The sequence below is a fragment of the Mugil cephalus genome, chromosome 1 (genome assembly GCF_022458985.1).
Source record: "Mugil cephalus isolate CIBA_MC_2020 chromosome 1, CIBA_Mcephalus_1.1, whole genome shotgun sequence".
Lineage (NCBI taxonomy): Eukaryota > Metazoa > Chordata > Actinopteri > Mugiliformes > Mugilidae > Mugil > Mugil cephalus.
In genome coordinates, this window is record NC_061770.1 from 39,853,976 (window position 1) to 39,860,098 (window position 6,123).

Genomic DNA, 6,123 nt, shown 5'->3' on the forward strand with positions numbered 1-6,123 from the left:
AATTGCTTTGGGTAAATGTTGAGCCTGATAAGGGGAGTTGTATCGCATTATACTGTCTTTTTGCCAAAACTGTGTTTCTCTTGCTCCTTATTTCCCAATGATCCCTTTGAGTTTTCTACCTGGAAAATGGTTAAGTTGCGGTTAAGAACGTGCTCCTACCCTAATCAGTGCTAGTAATTGGGTTAGTATTCACATTGCACTGGACTTGACCTGTCTGGTAAACAAGTAACCTAAGACATGCTCTAATTGAAATCCTGCCCATTTGATCCTATATATCTCTGTTATTGTACAGAATAACACAGATATCCTATTATTATATCATAACACCACACGTTAGCTAACTATTCTATGACGCCAATGAGTGTGTCAGAGTTGCAGCCACCTACCCACCACACCCAGAAAGAGCTAGTAGCTCATTTAAGCCGGTCCAAAGGTATTTCAGCGTAACAACCTGCAAGATAACCGACCTGCTTTGACGACACAGACTCTTATCTGACGTTTTTTTGGGGATGTTTTGTTGCAAGGTGTTCTTTTACCTTAACGTTGTAGCTGTGCGTGTAGAATTTTAATCAGTAAAATAACTAGGGCCTTCTAGCTATATTCTCCTGAGACCTGAGCTTTTGTTTGCCGTAAATTTTTAATTCCTCCAAGGTATTTGGGATTGGTAGTAGAATTAAAGAAGTATAAAAAAATATGTCCTCATATGTGGACGCAGGGATTATTTCATTGTATGTTACACTAAAGTCACCAATGTGTAAAAATCTAAAACTGTTTATTTTAATACCGAACATGAGTGTGCAAAGACAGAATTGCAAACAATGAAATGCCAACTTTTTTTAAAACTTTTTTTTGAAGATAATTTGATTTTTTTTGTTTAATTTCCTGAATATCCCACATATTTGTTACAAAATCATCATTTCTTAGTATTGTGTAAATTATAATGGGATAACCAGGGGACAGTGTGACACGTAATGATACGTGTAGTCTAACCCTACATAGGGAGTAGGGGTTAGGAAGTGAGTGAATGAGTGGTTGAATCAGAAGACTCTGAGTAGTCTAGTAATGCAATTCCTTTGATGAGCAGCAGGTGGCGCAGTAGGACTGTGAGCTGCTGTTGCTTCAGCTGAGCTCATCTCTGCTTCATCTCCTGTTATTGCTCAGCTTGCACTATTTCTTGATAATAGGTAACAGCCCTCTACGTGTAATTGCATCTGATTGCTGTAATAATTGGTTTCGCAACTTGCTAGAAAGTGAAACCAAGTCTGAAAAACCATTAAACCACAGTATAAAAACTGTTCCTAATTTGCTAAAAATGTCATATTTTCTTGGTCAGGGCCACTGCTCATGTGGAAAAACATGCCCTCTGTCATTTATTGTTTGTTAGAGATCCTTACAATAGAGGCAATTTGTACATAGTGTTTTCATGGCACCGTATATTCTCCACTGATTGTCTCTCCAACGTCTTTTCTCTTGCACTTTCCTCACATCAGCACAGCAAAGTCAAACATGCAATTATCTACCATTTATATTTAGAGCTGTCTCTGTTCCCCTCCTCTACATCATCCTTCTCTTTCCCCTCTCTTCGCATTAACAGCCTCTTGGGAGACCTGAAACAAACGGGTTTGTTTGGCAAAGTGAGTCGTCGACAGTGGAAACGGGATTAGCGTAAACTGTTGTTTTGTGGAACCTGCGACGGGACCCGAAACGACGTGACGCAGCTTCCCCCCCGATTCAGCGCGTTCAAAACCGAACTAATGTGACTTTCTAAGCTCAGACGAACAAGCCTGCGCAGTCAGCTTTTCGTACGCTCGGTGTGCGGATGGAGCTCCTCCAGAGCTGCTTCTTCTGAACTCTATTTTTGGGGGTGGATTATATAGTTCTGCTTTGGATTTGAGAACCATACAATTATTATCCATTTTAATCTGTAATGTGGTGTGTGTGTGTGTGTGTTGGCTTTAAAACGGCAATCTATGAGAGTGTGTGTGTGTGGGGGGGGGGGGTTGTACACTCTTTCTTGTACAAGCAGGATCCTTGTCACACACGTGTACGAGAACACACAGACGGAGAGTGTGTGCGTTTGTGTGTAAGTCTGCTGGTTTTGAGTGTAACGTGAAGGAGCCATACAATTACCATCCATTTATATCTCCCTGTACCAACCTCGCCCTGCCTCCCTGCCCCTCATCTGGTGGTTATTTTGGGAAACGGAGGCGTATGCACTCCCACACTGTCTCCAAACCACCACTCAGCGTGTGTGAACATGTATGTGTGTGTCTGTGTGTGTGTCTGTGTGTGTGTGTGTGTGGCTGTACGACAGCGAATGCAGCAGTGTTTCTAAGCGACTCCCGAAATGTTCCTTTCAATTCAATGCCAGGACACTGCCTGTCCACCGCCGCCGCCGCTGCAGCTGCACTCACCGTCCTTTTCAGATATTTTCCCCTCTCTGCAGACTCCTGCCTGTTAGCTCCATGTGGAGCTGAGGAAGGTACAAAGCAAGGTGTTGAATTTTTTTTCAAATGGGAAAAGGGAAGAAAAGAGAGGTGATAGAGAAATGGGAGGTATTCATTTAGTTTCCCAGAAATACAGACTGACTACCAGACAAAGACATGGTAAAAGCAACAGATGATGCGCCTTAAAGTAAAGGGAACCCAATAAGAAGTGTCTGAGAGTGCAGCGGGAGACGTGTAGGTAATAGAAAAGCTGAAAAGGTGGCGGTAAACATGGCAGAAGAAATAGCCCCGGAGACACAAATCGGAGGAAATGCACACGTGAAAGAGACGGGGAACATGGAACGAGCGATCCCAACCTACATCAGAGTGAATACACTCCTGCAGTCCCTCGACTCGAGCCCTTTCATCGTCGCTCACAGTACATGCTCATTATATACGGGCCGCTCCCTCGGTGTATAACTGTAAGACAGCCAGTGATCACAAGGCTGGCATATGGCAGCTTTCTAATTTTCATCCGCCCCACCCTGACGCGCAGTGGCCGCTTGTGTAACCGAGCTCTTCTTCAGCTAGAGTTTACGAATGAAAATTGGTCGCTGACTTTCCATCGCAAAAAAGGCGACTCAAATGAGCGAAGTCTCATTTGATAACGAGTGAAATGTCGGCCGTAGGTCGTTATGCTTGGAGAAGCTAATCTGTGTATCTTGAAAATCCTCGAGCGAACCATTTGGTCTTGATGTTTAGGTGAAGAGCACATGGCCTAGCATAGCTTAGCATAAACAACTGACCTGGCTGTGTACGAAAATTCCTAATTAGCACGTTTGCTGAAAAAACGTTCGACACAAACCACCTGTAAACGTGAAGTCGAACATGATACGCGTCAGTCAATTGGTTTTAGAGCTGGACGTAGTCAGACTGGCTCCGGCTAAACAGCTTCAGTGGTATCATCTAAGGTAGGGGGGGGTCCATGGAGGTACTGCAGGGGGGTCGCAGACTCTTTGGTTGATTAGACATTATTTATATATAATTTAATCTGTCAGTTATTTTCTTTATCCATCAGTACACCAGTGCCAATAAATAGCACTAGGCTGAGTTTAATATAGAGCACATATAGTAGGTAGGGGGTCACTACTTAATCTCTCCATCAGTTTGGGGTCCTTGGCCTAAAAAACATTTAAGAGCCCTCATCTAATGCTCAGCAGGAGGGCAAATAAGCACATTTCCCAAAATGTCGAGCCATTAAGCACCTTTTTTTTCTTTCTAAGTTTCTTAGCATAAAGTCAGAGTATCTTTAAGAATATCTGTGTTTGGCCGTGAGCTTAAAAAGCAGCTTATATGCTGTAATCAATCTCAGCCTGGACTTTATTGGACCCACACACTCCACTTCCACCCACGCCTGCTCTCTATCTCGTCAACGTAAAAGCCACACGCGTAAAAAGCAGTTCCCTAGCCCTCTAATATCACTTACGGTTTGGTTGTGTTGATGTGGTTGCGGCGGTGTTGTTCAGAGAGATGCTCTGAGATGTATGCTCTCCATATGCGATCTTTAACATGTGCACGTCACTTTAATGAGAGGTAATGAGTAGTTGTTGTTCGTACAAAAGCGTCCGTTGACGTTCACCTTTTTTACTCAACTGCAGCCTGAAATGTACACTGGATGTGCACATCCTTGCAGGGTTTAAATTATTAACAGTTTGCTGCAGCTAAATAATAGATCATTAAGTAACCGCAATATGTTCGTAAGCATCGTGCAGCTTTAATTGTCTGCGGTTAATTCAGCTTTTGTTGTCTAATCCGTTTATGCACACGAGTGTGAAGCTCTGCCTCGAGCGAAATGTATTTTTGTGCAGTACCACCATACAGTGCCATACAACGGTGTTTTTTTTTTTTTCTTTTCTTTGCACCACGATTAAGTGGTTCATCTTTAACCGCACAATAGGCCAAATGCACTTTAATGTGTGGTTTCACTTCAACTACACAAGTGCTACTCGTAAAAATGAAACACTCCCCGTGAAGATATAGCTTTGATTTATACATAAATAATTTTTGTGAATGTGCATGAATTCTCATTCTTATTCTAAAATGTATTCACTCCTCTTTATATTAGCTAGGCTCGGTTAGATGCATTGACTTAAAAGATCAGTCCAAAGACATAATAAAGTGAACTTTTAATGTGATGTCAAGCTGCCAATCACAGGCCTTGTTACATATTCAAATTATACTAGTTTTATCAATTATCGGGTCAGGTGACGCCTGTTCCCTCCTCCGCCCTTCCGGTGTCCTTCCCATCTTTCACAGGAGGAGGTGGGTGATCCATCCTCTTTAAAGATTTTATTTGTTTTGTCCTGACATTGATGAGAGGCAGGAGATTGGATGGGGAGGCACAGCGCGGTACGAAACAAGCCGCTTTTTTCTGCCCAGATGGGACTACAAGGTATCCGCATTAGCAGATTCATCTTCCTCGTTGCGTAATCCCCTCCCTCATCATTTCACCCACTGGAAACAAAATCAACATTTTTTCCCCCTTTATTTGTTTCCATTTCTGTTCTCTGGTGTCTCCATCATGTCCTGCCCCATCTGAGGCCATTTCTTCTTCTTCTTCTTTCATTTCCCTCATACATCAAACTCTGTTTGTCCCTTTCTCCCCTTTCTTGTAGTTTCTGTTCAGCCTTCCTTCCTTCTCTCTTCACTTGCCCGTCGTATCTGGGTTGCTAACTGAACTAGTTCACGAGGGGCTTGAAAGCTGATGGCATCACTGCGCCCTGTTTAATTGATGCTGTTTGATAGAAACAAGCTGCTTGTTGGACTCAGTCAGGTGGTCACTAAATCGTAAAAGGAAACAACTGAGACGTAAGTACAACTCTTTGGAGAGACAGTAATTTAATAGTCTGACCTTCCCCAGTTGAAAGTGTCAAACTATGTTCATTTTGACTTTGCTTTTGTTCGCATTTGGAGTTGGCTAAATTAGAAAATGTGCTGTAGACTACTGTAGAGGAGGGGCGGCACAATTACATTAACAAACCCCTGAATGCTAATGAGAACTTCCACCAGGCTGTTGGCTCCAGCAAGGACCCAGTCAGCAGAACCGAAACGAGATGAGTAACATTAGCATAACAATGCAAATCTGCATAAAAAAGAATAAAAATAAAAGCGGTGATAGATGGCCATCGTTACAGGGAAAGGAACTGGAACTTGTTTGCCAATAACTAAATGTGTTTTCCATCCTTTTAACCAGCTCAACAACTGTCCATCTTTGGGAGTCTCCACTCTTGACTGTAGTTTTTTTGTACATTTCATCATCTGTCTGGAAATCTCAGCTCCGCAAAACTTTCAAATCACAACTCTCCAGATCTGTCGTTAACACAAAACGTAAGAGCTGCGTTCGCCTATACGTGCATGCATGCACGCTGCATGTATGTGTGTCAGTGTTTGTGCGCTCCTGTGTCGTGATATGAATCATTGTGAAAGGTCAGCGTTGCTTGAGGGGAGAAGAAACAGGAGACAGGAGTGATGAATTGCACTTTGGGACCGTTTTTCTTGCAACACCCCAGGTTATATTGAACTGTGCGCACGTGCGTTTGAGACACACACACACCAAAAGACAGTACAGGTGTATGCAGATGTGTACATCAGATTATGTGTATGTGTCTCTGGGAGAGAAGTAGCTTGGACGCCTGAC